The sequence below is a fragment of the Danio rerio genome, chromosome 11, assembly GCF_049306965.1.
Source record: "Danio rerio strain Tuebingen ecotype United States chromosome 11, GRCz12tu, whole genome shotgun sequence".
NCBI classification, from domain to species: Eukaryota; Metazoa; Chordata; class Actinopteri; order Cypriniformes; family Danionidae; genus Danio; species Danio rerio.
The window spans coordinates 42,488,221-42,505,727 of record NC_133186.1 but is presented as its reverse complement, the minus strand read 5'-3'; the positions used below and the strand labels follow the sequence as shown (position 1 = coordinate 42,505,727).

At 33.9% G+C, this 17,507-nt stretch overlaps 1 protein-coding gene across 30 annotated transcripts in view; it reads right to left on the bottom strand.

Annotated features, from left to right (window-relative positions):
- Positions 1-17,507, bottom strand: part of camta1b (calmodulin binding transcription activator 1b) — a 694,205-nt gene that overhangs the window by 168,426 nt on the left and 508,272 nt on the right. The window lies entirely within an intron of this gene.

Sequence of the window (17,507 nt, the reverse complement as noted above, 5' to 3'; positions counted from 1 at the left end):
TCAGTGTCACTCCCGTCGTTACAACACCACTCTCTCCAAACAGCTTCCAAATTTGACTTTGCATGATAGGTTCCCTTTAAATATGTAATACATTTTATATAATAATCTAATTTGTCATTAAGAAGCACTATAGAGGTCAGGTTGTACTATCACACCAAATGCTCATGTTCCCCATTACAGGCTTTGGCCTAAATCCTTTGTGAACTCCTAATGCCACTTCAAAGAGGCGCGCGGGCGAGAACAGTGTCTGCCACACAATACTGACGGCTACAGATGAAGAAAGAGAGAGAGAAGGCCTTGTTTGATCTGCTCCTCTTCTTCTCTATTTCTGTCTCTCGTTCTGTCTGTTCCCAAACACTCGGCAGTCCCAGAGAGAGAAGGAAGAGGAGGGGAAACACAGGCACGCACATGCTGTACCCAACATCCCATACAATATTGATGACGCTATCCTGAAGTGAACTCCACCTCTTAAAAGGAAAGATGACTGAAGGTCACGACATCCCCACTCTGAGCTCATGTTTGTCTGAGCGGATCTGACATGCTCACACGGCACACTCCACTCAAGCCTCTGCGCCGCTGTGCTGGAAAAAAACCCCAGCCAAACCAACAAAATGTTGACATTTGAACTTTCCGGACCGCAGATGCTGAATAGAAACTTTCAGAAACAGGCTAAACGCAGTTTTACTTATAGATATGTATAACCGCCCACTTTGAGTTGCAGTGAAGATTTATTTGCAATATAGTTATTGTATTGACAAAATAATACACTGTACTAAGCTTATGAAAATGGTGGCATGGTGGTTTAGTGCAAGTGGTTCTTAAAGTGGGGGTCGGAAGCAAGCGGCAACCTCCCGCTCTCCCTCAGGAAGCCAATACGGAAGTAACTAAAACTGCAATTCATCCGAAATACCGCTAGTCGTGGCCGCTCCTGGGTCCAAAACAGAGCAAATTTTAATTGAGCCCACTGTTAGAATGGCCAACTTTACAGCAGAAAAAAAGGTGTTTACAGCCTGGTACAAAAAAAGATTTTGGTTAATACAGCTAATATTACCCTTCATGACAACTGTGAGGGGGGTGAATTTTTTTATAACTCATCCGTTTCCTTTATATTAAGTTATATTAAGTTTGCATAATTAAGGGCGTGGCCACTTGAGTGACAGTTAGGTCTCGCTGGTCGCCGTCACGTCACCTCTGCAGATTAGCCACTGAACTCGGCATATTTATCGTATTTCTGTGTTGTTTTATGTGGCTTTACACAGTCGACTGCCTTTTGGACTTGTTTCCTACAATTATTGGATGGCATGGCATGCTGAGGGCACTTAATTGTGCTCACAAACCATTCACGTGGCCTCCGTTTCCCATGTGAGTAAAGTTATATACTTATATACCATCTCTATACATGTATTTGTTTTATTTAAGATCATTTATCATTTATATTTATATTTAGAGCTGTAATGCACTCCAGAATCTGTCAGATTGATTAGCTGTAGGCTCTAGAACAGTCATCTGAAGCGTTGTCATACAGTGTTATGCTGGATTTTATCAATAGTCTTACATTAACTATCACAGACTATATCTGAAGTGTTTGGAAGTAATTCGCATTTTCCTCCTGTTTAAAACGTCATAAGAACAATGTTTAGTGGCTCAATGTATTACAGCAGTGTTTTTAAAAGTCTAAACACTTTATTGATATAGTGTACAACCAAGCACAAGTGGTCAGAATACAAACGAGTCACAGGTGATAAAGTATTAAGAATTTCTCCCAAAGTAGAGTGTGTCTGAACCAGGTCCAAGCTAAATGCTAGCAGGTGTCTGTAGCTCCGCTCACTCTCCGCCTCTTTGCCCTTGTTTGGTATCCCGCCGTGGGTGTGATGACGCGTGACCAAAATGGCGACGGTTGGTCGCGCCTACTTGTGGCTTCTTTTGCGCTCTTCAGAAACCTATGGGTGACGTCACGGATACTACGTCCATATATTTTACAGTCTATGGTCGGAACCCCCTAGGGGTCATGAGACAATGAGAGGGGGGTCGCTTGGTGATTTCCAAAAATCTCATATATTTTATTAAACTATTAAAACTATCATATTTTATCCATAACCTGCAGAATATAAAAATAGCTTTAACTTACAATGTATTTAAGGGTGCTTTCACATCTGTAGTTCCCTTCATTTGGTCCGGACCAAGCGCAATGAATGATACATTGTTGCATTTTCTGCCGTCTTTGGGTCGTTTTCACACCACACTGCTGGCTTTGGTCCGAACCAGTTGAAACGAACCAAAATGCAGTCATCTGACAAAATCCACATCTCTCATTGGCCAGATGTTGTTGAACATATTTCCTAAACTGCTTATTGATTGGTCAGAATTCATGCCAGTGAACTCCCGCAGGTAAACAAAACCTTTTACTCTGGAGAGACGACTGCGCTGGCTGATTGTATATCTGCTTTAGACAAACTACGTTATACATTATGAAAATGAAGCGCGGCCGCGGCTGGAAAACAGTGTTTAATGCATCGCTCGTCACTTCAGGAGGAGGCGTGAATTAATTTAGCTAAACTGCAACATGGTCATCTTGCGTAAATATTACCAACGATCCATCAGGTAATGTTTTCCTCTCTCTCTATCGTTGTTGGTAAAGCGCTGTCAACAAATATTTTTCCTCCATATCCCATAATGCACAGCGCATCGGCCTACAGCAGCTGAATTAGTCCAAAACGTGCAATACTTTTTGCGGTTGGACCAGTTTTATACGGATCATATTCTCACCACAAACAAACCGCTCCAGAGTTCGTTTAAAAGCGTATCGAGACCACCTCTTCAAGCAGGTCTCGGTACGCTTTTTGGTCTGCTTTTGGTGCGCACTCGAGTACGATTGCTGCATTCACACCTGCCCAAACGAACCGCACCAAACGGGGAAACGAACTCTAGTGCGATTCAATCGAGCTGAATAAGGCAGGTGTGAAAGCACCCGGGTGGGCCATTTATATGGATACACCTAAATAAAATGGGAATGTTTGGTGATATTAACGTCCTGTTTGTGGCACATTAGTATATGTGAGGAGGCAAACTTTTCAAGATGGGTGGTGACCATGGTGGCCATTCTGAAGTCGGCCATCTTGGATCCAACTTTTGTTTTTTAATAGGAAGAGGATCATGTGACACATCAAACTTGTTTGGAACTTCACAAGAAAAACAATGGCGTGCTTGGTTTTAACATAACTTTATTCGTTCATGAGTTATTTCCAAGTGTCTGACCACTTATAAAATGTGTTCAATGTGCTGCCCATTGGGTTGGATTGTCAATGCAACCCTTTTTCCACACTCTTCACACACTGATAGCAACACCGCAGGAGAAATGCCAGCACAGGCTTCCAGTATCTGTAGTTTCAGGTGCTGCACATCTTGTATCTTCACCCCATAGACAATTGCCTTCAGGATGCCCTTCTTATTCTTTTACTTTTTGAAGAAACTACTGACTACGCTTACATGGACATCTGTAACCTAGTTATTTGCCTTAATAGACAATAATATAATTAAGGTGTTTACGTGAAGTGCTTTCATGTAAGAGTTTCCTCTAAAATTGGGTGACTTTAAGTGCAGTTCGGCAGTTTCCCCTTCACTCATGAACATTTCATTCATGTCCCTGTGACACACTAGGGTATTAGACGCAAATAGGGAGTTAGGACTGGTGAGAGTGTTATGGAATTTAATAACGCACTTCAACTGGAAAGAAAAAACTTTCACATTTCACAATGTGTGTGTGTGTGCGGTTCTTTACTGACACTTTACATGACTGCCACTTGTGTGGATCTTGTGGGAAAATATGGCGAAAAGTCCTACATGACGGTAATAGTTTGACTGCGGTGTTTACTTCAATGATGCCACTGATATCTGCATACTCCACATGTCTTAATTTTATTTCTGTTTAGTTCAGTTATGACTTTAGTCAGATTAAGGTAATCAAAAATCGCTGTTTGGAGCTAATGTAGGCCTACAGTTCAAAAATCATGTTTAACTGAATAAACAGTTAGTAAACACAAGTAAATCATATTGAATATTGATCATTGATCATTTATTTTCATCACCAATTATCATAGTAGAACAGTTTTTCAAGCAGTTTGTGATGCATTTTGTAAACAGGAGATGAGCCCCTGGTCTAATGCGCCACCTGGCTTGAGAAACCCATTCTCAAAGACTTATAATTTGGGTATCACACATATTCTGAATGCCTTCAGCAGAATTCAAATGAGCCGTTTTAATCTTGATTAAAGATTAAGATTAAGATTACAGTGAGATTAATCTAGATTAAAAAAATAATCTATACACCTATAAAAATATACACCTCTAAGTGTATATATATATATATGTACATATATATATATATATATATATATATATATATATAGTATATGAATATAAAAAATTATACAATAAATTAAGGACCACTGACTAGGCAACTATTAAAATAAACTAAAAATAGCATAAATGCTACTTATGACTAAGCATTAAAATTAGAGCTTTGGTGATTTATTTATTTATTTTTTGTTATTTTTGAGAAAAAAATTCTGCATCAATTGTAAGTATGGAGCCAGATCAGTCTAAAAATAATACATTTACAAAACATAATTCATACTTCCACAACACAATTCACATTTACAAAAATCCAATCTGAAAAAGAAGATTTTTTTTGACACACTTTAAACACATTTTACTAAGAACTACTTCATTTTTGCCTTTGCTATGATGACAGTAATTAATATTTTACTAGTGATTTTGCAAGATTCTAGTATAAAGGCTTAACTAAGTTTGATGTTCTGTATGCAATAGAAAAAAATATAATTTCCAAAAGCTGGCAGAAATTATTGATCCTAACAATAATAATAATAAAAAACAAGCTGCTTTTATTTAGGTCAAATTATCGAAGAAAAAAAAAACATTAAAGGAAATGATGAAACAAAAACAAAACTGCTCAATTAAACCACTTGGAAAACATTTGAAAACCATACAAAATTCATACAGCAGGAGAGCAAATCATTTTGCTTTTAACCTATATTTAACTATAGGGAATTTTTCATTATTCCAATGAATGAATGCAATATATGAACACAATATAGTAATTTCAATCTATATCAAATGAGATAATCGGTGCATTGAATTTGTTTAGTCAGATCAATGAATCCCAATGCAAGAATGCACTTCTACATCTTTAATAATAAGAGCTAATTTAGGGTGCGTTCACGCAAGACATAACCAGAGAGAGCACAAGAGAACAGAACACAACAGTCCTCGGTTTCTCTGAACTATTTTAAACCTGACATCCTAGAAAAGCAAAGCACACCCTGTAAGACATTGCAGAGAAACAACTGCTGCTTGATGCATGTTCACTATAAGAGGGTGATGGTACACAAACATGACGATTCAATGAAGTTGAAACGCCTCATTTTCATAACATTTTATGATGGCTTTTACTAGATTGAACTTTCTTTTTTAAGTCAGCTAAATGCAATGTAAAAGCAGTTTTGAAGGCAAAAGGGGGTCCACCTGACAGGGCTTAATTTGTGCCGGAACACGCCGGATCTGACACCTCTGAAATATGATCCGGCACCTCATTTTACCTATCCCCCTTCTCACCCACCCTTCTATCCCATCCGCTGTTGACTTTCACTTTCTTCCGTGACTCCCCAACCCTCTTCACTTTCGTCTACGACAACCAACCCCCACCCCGGCTTTTAACTTATGTCTGCGACACCCATCTGCCCCCGCACTCCACTTTCATGCGTGATACCTCTCCATCCTCGGGCAGCATGCCGGATCCATTACCCCAATCTGTTCCGGGACCTTGCGATTCACAAATTAAGCACTGCCAACCGGTACTACCTAGTTGTACCTAATAAAGTGGCCAGTTAGTGTGTGAGTAGTTAGATTACTGCTCCAGTATGTATGTTATGTATAGGTTTAAAATAGCTCTTGTGTTCAGGGGTCCGTTTTTCGTACCTCGCTTAAATGATCTAAGATGATTTGGCATATCCTGGATCTTTTAATCTTGATAACTGATCTCTCGCTAATTTGGTTCTTCAAACAAGTTCGTGAATCAGATTAGAATGTCTGGATAAACTTATCTGAGATCGCTGCGTGTGTTGTGAAGGGCAGATCTATCGATCTTCGAAATCATGATCAGCAATACAACGATTGGCTGAAGGCACATCAGCGTAATGACATCATCCGATTAATATTCAATTATCCATGTGAGCAAAATTACATCAAATTAGCAGTAAACGGTTTGTTAAATATGACACGCAATAACTCTCAACATTTGTTGTGAGCTGCAGGCTTTACACTTTCATGTGTCAAGAGTATTCATCATGTATTTCAATGCATATTAATGTATTTAGTTCTACATTTAGAAAAGATTTTCTGTATTATAGTAGCCGTTTTTTTTTAAAATCGGTGTAAAGAATAACTGGTTGTTTACAAAAGCATTTTGATATTGGTAAAGGCATCTGCAACTATTGTGAAGCATCAAATCACTGGGATATTAACTATCAAAACATGTTCATGACTGCATAAATGTATTATTGCTTTAAAAAAGTCACATAGGCCTATTATGCATGTTTATTATACACAATTTGTACTAAGCGATCTAAAAAGTTCATATCAATAAGTTTTCTCTGTGCACCACCAGGTGGCAGTCTTTGTACTTTCATTTCGAGAGTGCAGATTGCATAAGTTTTATTAATATATATAACTTTATTTATTTTATCAATAACTATAACTTTATACATATATATATATATATATATATATATATATATATATATATATATATATATATATATATATATATATATATATATATATATATATATATAGTTTAAAAAATATTTACTCTTTTCCCAAGTGTATATAACTACTACTGTAAGAAAATATCAGAATTCGGTACATACTTTCTGCATTATATTTGCTTGAACTAAGCCGATCTAATCCTGTTTATATGAATTGAACCTGCTCCCGATTAGGTTTAAGCTAGCAGAACTGTTGCTATGACAACAACTCTCGGATCAGCTTTGAAGAACAAAATGATCCTGGATCGTGTCAAATCAATATCCAAATCCAGCTAACTGAGTAATCCACGTACGAAGAACGGACCCCTGTGTTGTGTTAATATTTATGATTATGTTTATTTATGTAGCATCGTGGTCCTGCACGACACATCTTTTCACTCCACTGTATTTGACTTGACTTAAACTAACCTTACAATATACAATATAATGCTAGAATCTTAAGATAAAATTATCGATGAGTTCAAAAACAGTTGTCAAGGAATTCTCCAATCAATCGACTTGGTTTTGCACATGCTCTGTCAATCGTTCACCTGCACACAGAGTGATCATTTGCTCATCTCATTCTCCAAACACTTCACTTTTCACACATTTCTTTTATTATCGCGTTCCTCTCGGGGGGATTTTCTCTTGGATCGGCTTTCGTTTCCATTCCCGCCTTTAGTTAATTGAATCTGTTGCCAGAAACACAAGGTGTGTGTTTTGTGTGAAGCTCTGGGATAATGTGCTGGTGGGTGTTTGACACTTACAGAGGAAAAGCCGGATGAATCCTCCAACTATCTACATGACACAGCCTGCGAGACGTACCGGTTAAATATAGTGTGACCTGACGAACTAGAATGATGGGTAATTATCAGCACTTCAAATAAACACTGCTGAGTTTGAGTCACTCAAGTTTCCTTCCAACAGCATGAAGCAGAGCTCAAAATATAAATTTTATTTTATTTGGGGAACACCAATGAGATCAATGAGAAGGAAAGATATTCTTATACTCATAAATGAACACATCTGACTATTTATAATGGACATCTCAGACCATTTAAAAATAAATACATGCATAAATAAAAAAAAATATATATATAAAATAAAAAATAAATAAATAAATAAATAAAATAAATTATCTTGCAAACTTTGATGAGAGAAATAAAATAAAATAAAATAAAAATAATGATTATAAACAAATGAAATAAAATAAAACTTCAGCCAAGGGAATAAAATAAAATAAATTAAAATAACAATACTTTTAATTAAATTGAATTAAATTAAATTAATTGTCTTGTAAACTTTTATCTTGAAGTATAATAAAAGAAAAAATAAGTAAATAAAAAGTAAAAAATAAAAATAAAAATAAATAAAATAATGAATTTTGAGCTCTGTAGTGATTCAATCTCAGAGAGTCTGGCAGTTTATTTGACGTGCTTAAGTTTCTTTTTATGGTTCATTCATGGATTATTCTTTATAGATGTAAAAAAATAATAAAATAAAATAAAATAAAATAAAATAAAATAAAATAAAATATTTAAAATTTTGACCAGGAAAATAATAATATACATTTTTTTTTAAAATCTCTGTACCAAAGAGAAGAAAATAAATACTGATAAATTGTCAACTTTGACCAGGGAAATAAAAAATTAACAAAATAAATTGTTGAGTATATATATTATATTATATTATATTATATTATATTATATTATATTATATTATATTATATTGTAATATATTATATTGTAATATATTATATTATATTATATTATATTATATTATATTATATTATATTATATTATATCATATTATATTATATATTATTTTCCTTTTCAACATTTTATTTTTAAAATTTTTTTTAGATAAAAAAATCTTCACACCAATGGTGAAATACATTTTTATACTGATGATCTATGAACTTTGACCATGGAAATAAAATAAATTAAAATTTAAAAATTAAATAAAATAATAAATAAAAAATGAATAAAAAATAGAATTAAAATAAATAAAAAAGTAAAATAAAATTAAAACAAAACAAAATAAAAAATGAAATAAAATAAAATAATACAGAGCAGAGAAATAAATAATATGAATAATGCAACTATATAAAAAAAAATCTTAAAATCCTAATATAATGTCAAAACATTCACAAATAATTTTGCCAAGACTAGCTGATAATTAATTATATATCTCTATAGGTTCACCTTATAAAAGTAATAATCTAATTGCTTACATTGTTATTTAAAGGGTATTTTAAGTAAAACATCTATAAAGAATAATCCGTGAATGAACCATAAAAAGAAACTTAAGCGCATCAAATAAACAGCCAGACTCTCTGAGTTTGAGTCACTACTTTGGCTAATCTAACAGAGCTCAAAATACATGTTTTTTTGGGAATCACCGTCTTCACACCCATGAGAAGGAAACGTTCCTGTCTCTGACGTCTTTTTTCTATTTTCTGTTGAAATGAACAGGAATAAACCAAAAGCCGATGTGTGTTCGTTGTGTGTTTGTGTGGGAAGCTTCTCTTGACACGGATAAAAAATAAATAAAAAAAAGTTCCTGAATCTCTGAAAATGGCAGTGCTTTTCATCTGGAGTCTGAAGCACCTTCATCAATAACTTAAAGTGTTCATTATTCTGCTCCGCTACAGATTCTTCTGCTCTGACACATTATGGAGCTACAGGTGCTTACATACACACTTCATGACGTATTTGACAACAGGGAAAATGAAGCTGTGAAAAATGGAAGTCTGCTCAATAGGTTGTACTATTGTACCTCAGTGAAAATGAACATTTAGAAAAATTTACGGCGGAGAGAAACAGAGATCTTTCACAGGCTTCTTGTCACTCATGTCAAAATAAATATGATGTCTACTTTGACCCAAGGTTCATAGCGTAAAATAACAAAGAAAGAAGTGAAAAAATGTTTTGTATGGAGAGCAATTGATGGCTTTTCTCTTGCCTCTCAGTTTTTTCCTGGTTAAATGTAATATGTCAACAGCAGATAAAGGAAAATAACTGTTCTCCTGTCTCAGCTTCTTTACTGATTAAATTACAACAACTCAGAAAAATAAATAAACAAAATATATAAAATACTAAAAAAATTTCATCAAATTAAACTAAATAAAAATATTACAATTAATATTATTAAAAAAAATTCTAGTTTCCTTACTGAAAAATTGTCAACTTTGGTAAGTAAGTAGGTAAGTAAGTAAGTAAATAAGTAAGTAAGTTAGAAAGTAAGTAAGTAAGCAAGCAAGCAAGTATGTAAAAAAGTAAGTATGTAAGTAAATAAGTAAGTAAAAAAGTAAATAAGTAAGTAAGTATTTAAGCAAGTAAATTAGTAAGTAAATAAGTAAGTAAATAAGTAGGTATAAATATGTAAATAAGTAAGCAAGTAAGCAAGTAAGTAAGAAAGTAAGCAAGTAAGCAAGTATGTAAAAAATAAGCACGTAAGTAAATAAGTAAGCAAGTAAGCAAGTAAGTAAAAAATTAAATAAGTAAGCAAGTAAATAAGTAAGTAAATAGGTAAATACGTAGGTAAATAAATAAGTAAACAAGTATGTAAATAAGTAAGCAAGTAAATAAGTAAGTAAGTAAGCAAGTAAGGAAGTAAGTACGTAGGCAAGCAAGCAAGCAATTGAGTGAGTAAGCAAGCAAGTAAATAAGTAAGCAAGCAAGCAATTGAGAAAGCAAGCAAGTGAGTAAGCAATTGAGTGAGTAAGTAGGTAATTAAGTAAGTAATTAAGTAAATAAAATTAATAAGTTTATATATATTTATATACAGCTGAAGTCAGAATTATTAGACCCTCATTTGAATTTTTCCCCTTTTTCAAATATTTCCCAAATAATGTTTAACAGAGCAAGGAAATTTTCACAGTATGTCTGATAATATTTTTTCTTCTGGAGAAAGTCTTATTTGTTTTATTTCGGCTGGAATAAAAGCAGTTTTAAATTTTTTTAACACCATTTTAAGGACAAAATTATTAGCCCCTTTAAGCTAAAAAAAATTTCCAATAGTCTACAAAACAAATCATCGTTATACAATGACTTGCCTAGTTACCATAACCTGCCTAGTAACCTAATTAACCTAGTTAAGCCTTTAAATGTCACGTTAAGCTTTAAAAAAATATCCAAACCAAAACTTCCTTAGAATAACAGTCAACAAGATCTGAGATGTTATTGTCGCGTCCCGCTGTAATCATGAGGCTGTTATCGGCTCCAGACTGATTAGAAACGGAGCCATGCGGGTTGTTAAACACTGATGGCGATGGGCCAGATCTGAGCGGTCCTCCTCCATAGGACAACATGTGTCTTCATTCATTTAATTAGACTGTCCCTCTGTCTGTCCTCATGCCAAACCATGGAAAAAAGCCTCATCGTTTAGCAGGTGTTTTAGCATGCTGCTACAAAACAAGAGGGTCAAAGTAAAAGGGACGAGTATAACTTCAGAGATAGATTTAGGCTTAATTTAAAGATTCGGTACTGCTGCTGTCACAAATGACAAACTTCAAGACCATATTTGGGCAACAAACTTAGCATAGTTAATTAGCATCACCATTTTTAATAGCATACGCTTTAAAAAACTGAAATATAAATAAATACAAATAAATAAAAAAGTATATATTTTGAGCGAGATGTAATTGTTTAATCCAACTCAGGCTCTTTCTGAATATGAACCCTTGTATACATTTCTGAGGAGTGCCAAATACATAACAGGAGGTGTGTTTTTTTACAGTTTGATTTCTCAAATACACCAGAGGCTGCTGTGTACGCATTTTGAGATCTCAAATTTCTCTCTCGTGCCTGTTGTTCTCACAGAGGCCACTGTTGACTGATTGACTAACTGATCGACAGACTCCTCTTTCCCTAAAACCCAACCAATAGTGTTTTTAAAATCATCAATTGACTTGCAATGCAATCAAAACTATCCAAAAAAAGAAAAGCCCTCGCGGCCGCCTGATTTATACCACGTTTTTAGATTTTACCACATTTTAAACAGACCATCTGTAGCGCGAGGATAAAGAATGAGCCTCCACCATTCGGTCGCTTTACATTCTCTTTACTTTACTTTTACTCTTTACTTTACTCCTTTACTTTTATGTATAATGAAACGGTGTTGAATGAAGACCTTCATTAGCCGATCAAGAGTTTGTCAGTACGATTTTAAAATATTTTAAAATGAGCTTCTCCTGCACACCAAAGCTGCATTTATTTAATCAAAAATACAGTACAAATTGTAAAATAGTGAAATATTACTGCACTATAAAATAACTGTTGAAAAGTTGTTTAGAATTTAATTTAATAATTTATTCCAAAGATTTTAATGATGAATTTTCAGCTTCTTTTTACTCCAGTTTACTCAGTCACCTGATTCTTTAAAAAAATCACTGTAATATTAATAATTATTATTACTATTATTAATATTAGTGTTATTAATAGTAATAGTAATAAAAGCTATAATTATTGGAGTAATAATTTCATTTAAAACTACAAACAAAATTCTAATAAATATTCAATAAATAATTGTTTAACAATTACTTTTTTTTTCTTTTTACATTTAAAAAATGACGCCTTGATGAAAAATCTTCTTAAAAAAAAAAACAAAAAAAACTTTTGACTGGTAGTGTGTATATTTAATTTAATTAGCTGAGCACAAAGATTTGTTTTTAAAACTAAATAAAAATATTATTTTTTTTCTAAATTTAGTTGTAATTTCCAGCAAACAGATAAATGAACAATAAAAAAACAAAGTGTGGTCATAAAACTATATCCAGTTATATCCAAACACATGCCCTATTGTTATGCCCCAAATGGTCTAAAACCTGACAGGTGGACAAAGGTAAACTTGTTTTTAATAAAACAAATAAAAATATGCATATAAGGTCAGGTGTTTAAAATACATTCAATAAAGCCCTTGAAATCAATAAACAGCCTGACAATTTGTTAGCCCTCTTTGGTGCATCCCTTGATTTGACAGGCCGTAACAGCAGGGTTGTTGCCTTTACCACAATTCTAGCCAGACGTGCCAAACTTTTAAAGTGGAAACAACACATCCGCCACTACATATGACAAGTGGATGCAGAACATTTTTACTGTATCAGACTAGAAAAGCTGAGATGCTCGCTTTCTGGCTCACTAAATTCCTATTATAAGGCTTGGGATTCCTTTTATGATTACATCAAAGGCTTGTCTATTACACCTGGCGCTGGAAACCTGTAACATTTATCATGTTATTAGAATTATTATTTTTTAAATATATATATATATATATATATATATATATATATATATATATATATATATATATATATATATATATATATATATATATATATATATATATATATATTTACATTTTTACTATTTTAATTAATATATTTTTCCCATCTGTATCCAGTTATTCTGATGATTAATTTGGTATTTATGTAGTTATTTATTTACTGTTTTGTTGAGTTGACTGAATGAGAGGTTAGGGGACGGGATTAATAATGGACAATCCATTACTGTTTATCTCTCAATATTTAATTTGTATTGTCATACAAAAGACCAACAACATAATTGGAATAAATATGCATATAATAAATATTACTACTAATAATAAAATTATACAAATGCAAATTGTCCTGAATAAACTGAAAAAAAAAAAACAGCATTGAGGCTGTGTTTTTATGTATTTATGTAGAAAATAATCATTTTTGTAACATTTTAATCCTTTAATTTGTTTTCATTTATAAAGATATTTGTGTATTGCTGTACATCCTGTGTGAATTAAGCAATGTGGAAGCATTTGGACCTGCATAGGTGCATAACTAATATGCTCTGCACTGAACTTTAGACCAGCTTTCAGTTGGTCAATGGCACAGTCTATATCATTTCCTCTAAATAGCATAGTAATGCGCCTTAACACACCTCCTTTATAGACCAGCATGCCCATGAGTCCACAGATTGGTGCAAATGGATTTGCTATTTAAACAACATGGTGCAAAACGTGAAAGTTACAGTTGCGCTGGTCTGAAAATAGCAGCAAATTGCGCCAAACCCGTCATAAGCCTTATTGTGCTGGGTGTATGATATAGGGCCCCTTATTTTACTTATAAAGTAAGACACAACACCTACCAACCAAAATACATCCCCTACACCCTACCAGCAAAAAATACAAACACCGGTCTGTGCTATCAATAAGGTTGCAGACATGTGGGTTACAACATAAATCAGATCCACCAAAACATATAATAAACAAACACACTTGAGGACGTGAAGGACACAGATTTAGCACGGACTGATTATTGTCAGAGATGAACGAAGCAAGTTCTGCATATCTCCGTTTATCCACAAATATAGAGAGCACAGCATCTGCACTCTCATCACACACAAACACAAACCTCCAGGAGCCGATCTGTGTGTGCGTATGTGTGTGTCGACGCTCTCAAAGGGATTAGCGCTAAGCGTCCGCGCTCTTTCCATCGCCCGTGCCCGTGAGCTGCAGGCTTGTTCTACGACCTGTTAGAGGGCCACAAAATCCCAGACATCACGTAAACTTATCAGAAAATAAGATCTGCACACTACCCTGCAGCCTTACACAGATCCGCAGCGCTGGGAAAGTTTTTTAAAGGGCGTCACACAAACACAAACACACACACACACACACACACACACACACACACACACACACACACACAACCTCCAGCCTCCTTCAGGTAACAATTCATCCAAAAATTTTGAAAAGACCTTCGCTGTGACTTCTTTCCCTGACTCTTTCTGTTGGGATCAAGGAGTCGAGGAGAAAGCAGGACAGCTTTTTGGGAAGCCGTGCTGAATATGGAGCAGATTTTGCTGGCACGACAGTTTTTAATGGTGTTTGTGAATGTAGGCATCATAGTTACTATTGATGGATCTTTAAAACTACATTTTTTATTTGCCAAGATTATTTGTTTCCTCCAGTTTCCGTAGCTTTTTACAAATGCAATCAAAAAAGGTTGGAGTAGCACGGTGGCTTAGTGGTTAGCACAGTCGCCTCACAGCAAGAAGGTCGCTGGTTTGAGTTCCAGCTGGGCCACTTGGCATTTCCGTGTGGAGTTTGCAAGTTCTCCATATGTTTGTGTAGGTTTCCTCCGGGTGCTCCGGTTTCCCCTACAGTCCAAAGACAAAGGTTTATAGGAGAATTGGATGAACTAAATTGGCCATAGTGTACGTGTGAATGGGTGCATATGGGTGTTTCTTAGTACTGGGTTGTGGTTGGAAGAGCATCCGCTGTCTAAAACATATGCCGGAATAGTTGGAGGTTCATTCCGCTGTGGCGACCCCTGATAAATAAGGGACTAATCCGAAGGAATATCAATTAAAAAATAATCCAAAAAGGTGTCTAATCAATTGAAATATATAAAACCTTCACTTCAGCCCCTAGTCTGACATCAAGAAGTCGTAACAGTTTAGTATATTTTTACCTAACACATTTTAAACATTTTTATACTTCCAATAAAAGTGTTTACAGTTGGTAGTAAGGGCTGGTTTAAGTAAAAAAATTGCATCCTGTTTTTTTTAAATGATGCATTAATAATGATTAGTAACTGTGTTTTGACTTACAATGAGTATTAATAAGTAATCCTATCAACAATATAAAACCATTCACTTATTTTACAGAAGACAATCTGTTAACTACTTATAAGTCTATGTAACTATAACATAATCATTTTATAACAATAATATAATCATGACTGACTATTTATTACTTATGAATCCAACCTAGGCTCATTCTGGAAAAAAGACCCACGGACATTTCTGGAGACCGCGAAATTCATCCTGGGAGGCATGTATTTGTGCAGTTTTTGTTTTCGCGAGTCTGCGAGAGGCCGTTGTGCACGCTTTTTCGCATCTCTCGTGAGCGCGCCATTCGCGGCTGTCTGTTCTTGCGTAAAAAGCCTCCGGAGGCCGCTGTTAAGCGGCTGTCTGTCCGAATGACTGAACGATTGACTGGGCGGCCGACATTTTACTATTATAAATGTAGCTGTAACTGTCGTCATAATACATTATAGGTTTTGCTTTGTCTTTATAAATAGTTATGTAGTAGTTACGCTTGATTTTAAAGCATGAGCTTCATTAAAAGTTTTACCCAATAATCCTAATAAATAAAATTTAAATAGTAGTACATTCTACTGAGCAACTCTGTCATATCTTCAAATTAATGAAACTTTTAAACTGATTTGTTGTTGTGAAGACCTTCGAAATACATTTAAAATATCCAAATATGACTCAATATGAGAAGCTTAATTAAAATGTAATTTCTGAATATGATTAATGCTATAAGTTTACTTCTGATTTATTCGCCCACGTTCCATCAATATTTGGTGTTACAAGCACTAAATGTATTAATTATGACTGACCTGTCTGTATTTTCATAACACCTCTACAGCTCAAGCTTAAGCTTACAGAGATCAATGAACTATTTTGACTCGAGTGCCACTTTATTAACCTTTTAAAGAGCTTTATAGATGCTTCAACATGACTCAGATGGTAAAATCTGAGTTTAAATGCTTTCAAACCGCAACTCGTAGCAGGAAATTTGTGAAAATTGTTAATGTATTAATCAGAGAATAAAGATCAGTTCATTAGTAAGTTAGTCTTCACTGCAGTATGTACAGTTGAAGTAAGAATTATTAGCCTCCCTGCATTATTAACCCCTCGGTATATTTATTATAGAGAGAAGAATTTAACACATTTGTTAACATAATAGTTTTAATAACTCATTTCTAATAACTGATTTCTTTTATCTTTGCCATGATGACAGTACAGAACATATATATGTAATATTTGACTAGATATTTACCTTTGATTTGGCCCATCCCATCTGAGAAGACATTGAGATGAGAGGGTTGGGGTAAATGCCTTTAAAAGAGATTGTTATTTCTAATTTGACGTAACTTATCTTATTTGTTTTATTGCTATAGCTACAAATATATATTGATGAAAGGTTTCAGTTAAGCGTTGTAAATGAATCAGATTTTTAAAAACGTATATAATGTCACTCGGCAGATAGAAGACAATGCAGAAAACATTGGCAAGCAAATCTAGGCAAAAACTAGTGACTCCATTCTGTCATAAATGAAATTGTTTTTGTTCTACTTTAATATTTTCAACATAAAATGTAAAAAAAGTATACTGTGTTAGTTACTAAAATGCAATAATTTCTTTAGTTGTTTTTTGAATACAGTTGAAATCAGAATTATTAAACCCCCTTTGAATTTTTGTTTTCTTTTTTTATATTTCCCAAATGATGTTTAACAGAGCGAGGAAATTTTCATATTATGCCTTATAGTATTTTTTTTTTTCTGGAGAAAGTCTTATTTGTTTTATTTCGGCTATAATAAAAGCTGTTTTTAATTTTTTAAACACCATTTTAAGGACAAAGTTATTAGCCCCTTAAAGCTATATTTTTTCGATAGTCTACAGTACAAACCATTTTTATACAACAACTTGCCTAGTTAACCTAATTACCCTGGTTAAGCCTTTAAATTACTCCTTAAACTGTATAGAGTGTCTTAAAAATATCTAGTCAAGTATTATTTACTGTCATCATGGCAAAGATAAAATAAATCAAATATTAGTAATGAGTTAATAAAACTATTATGATTAGAAATGTGTTGAAACGTGTATACATTTTTTACAGATAAATGGTCAATTTTGA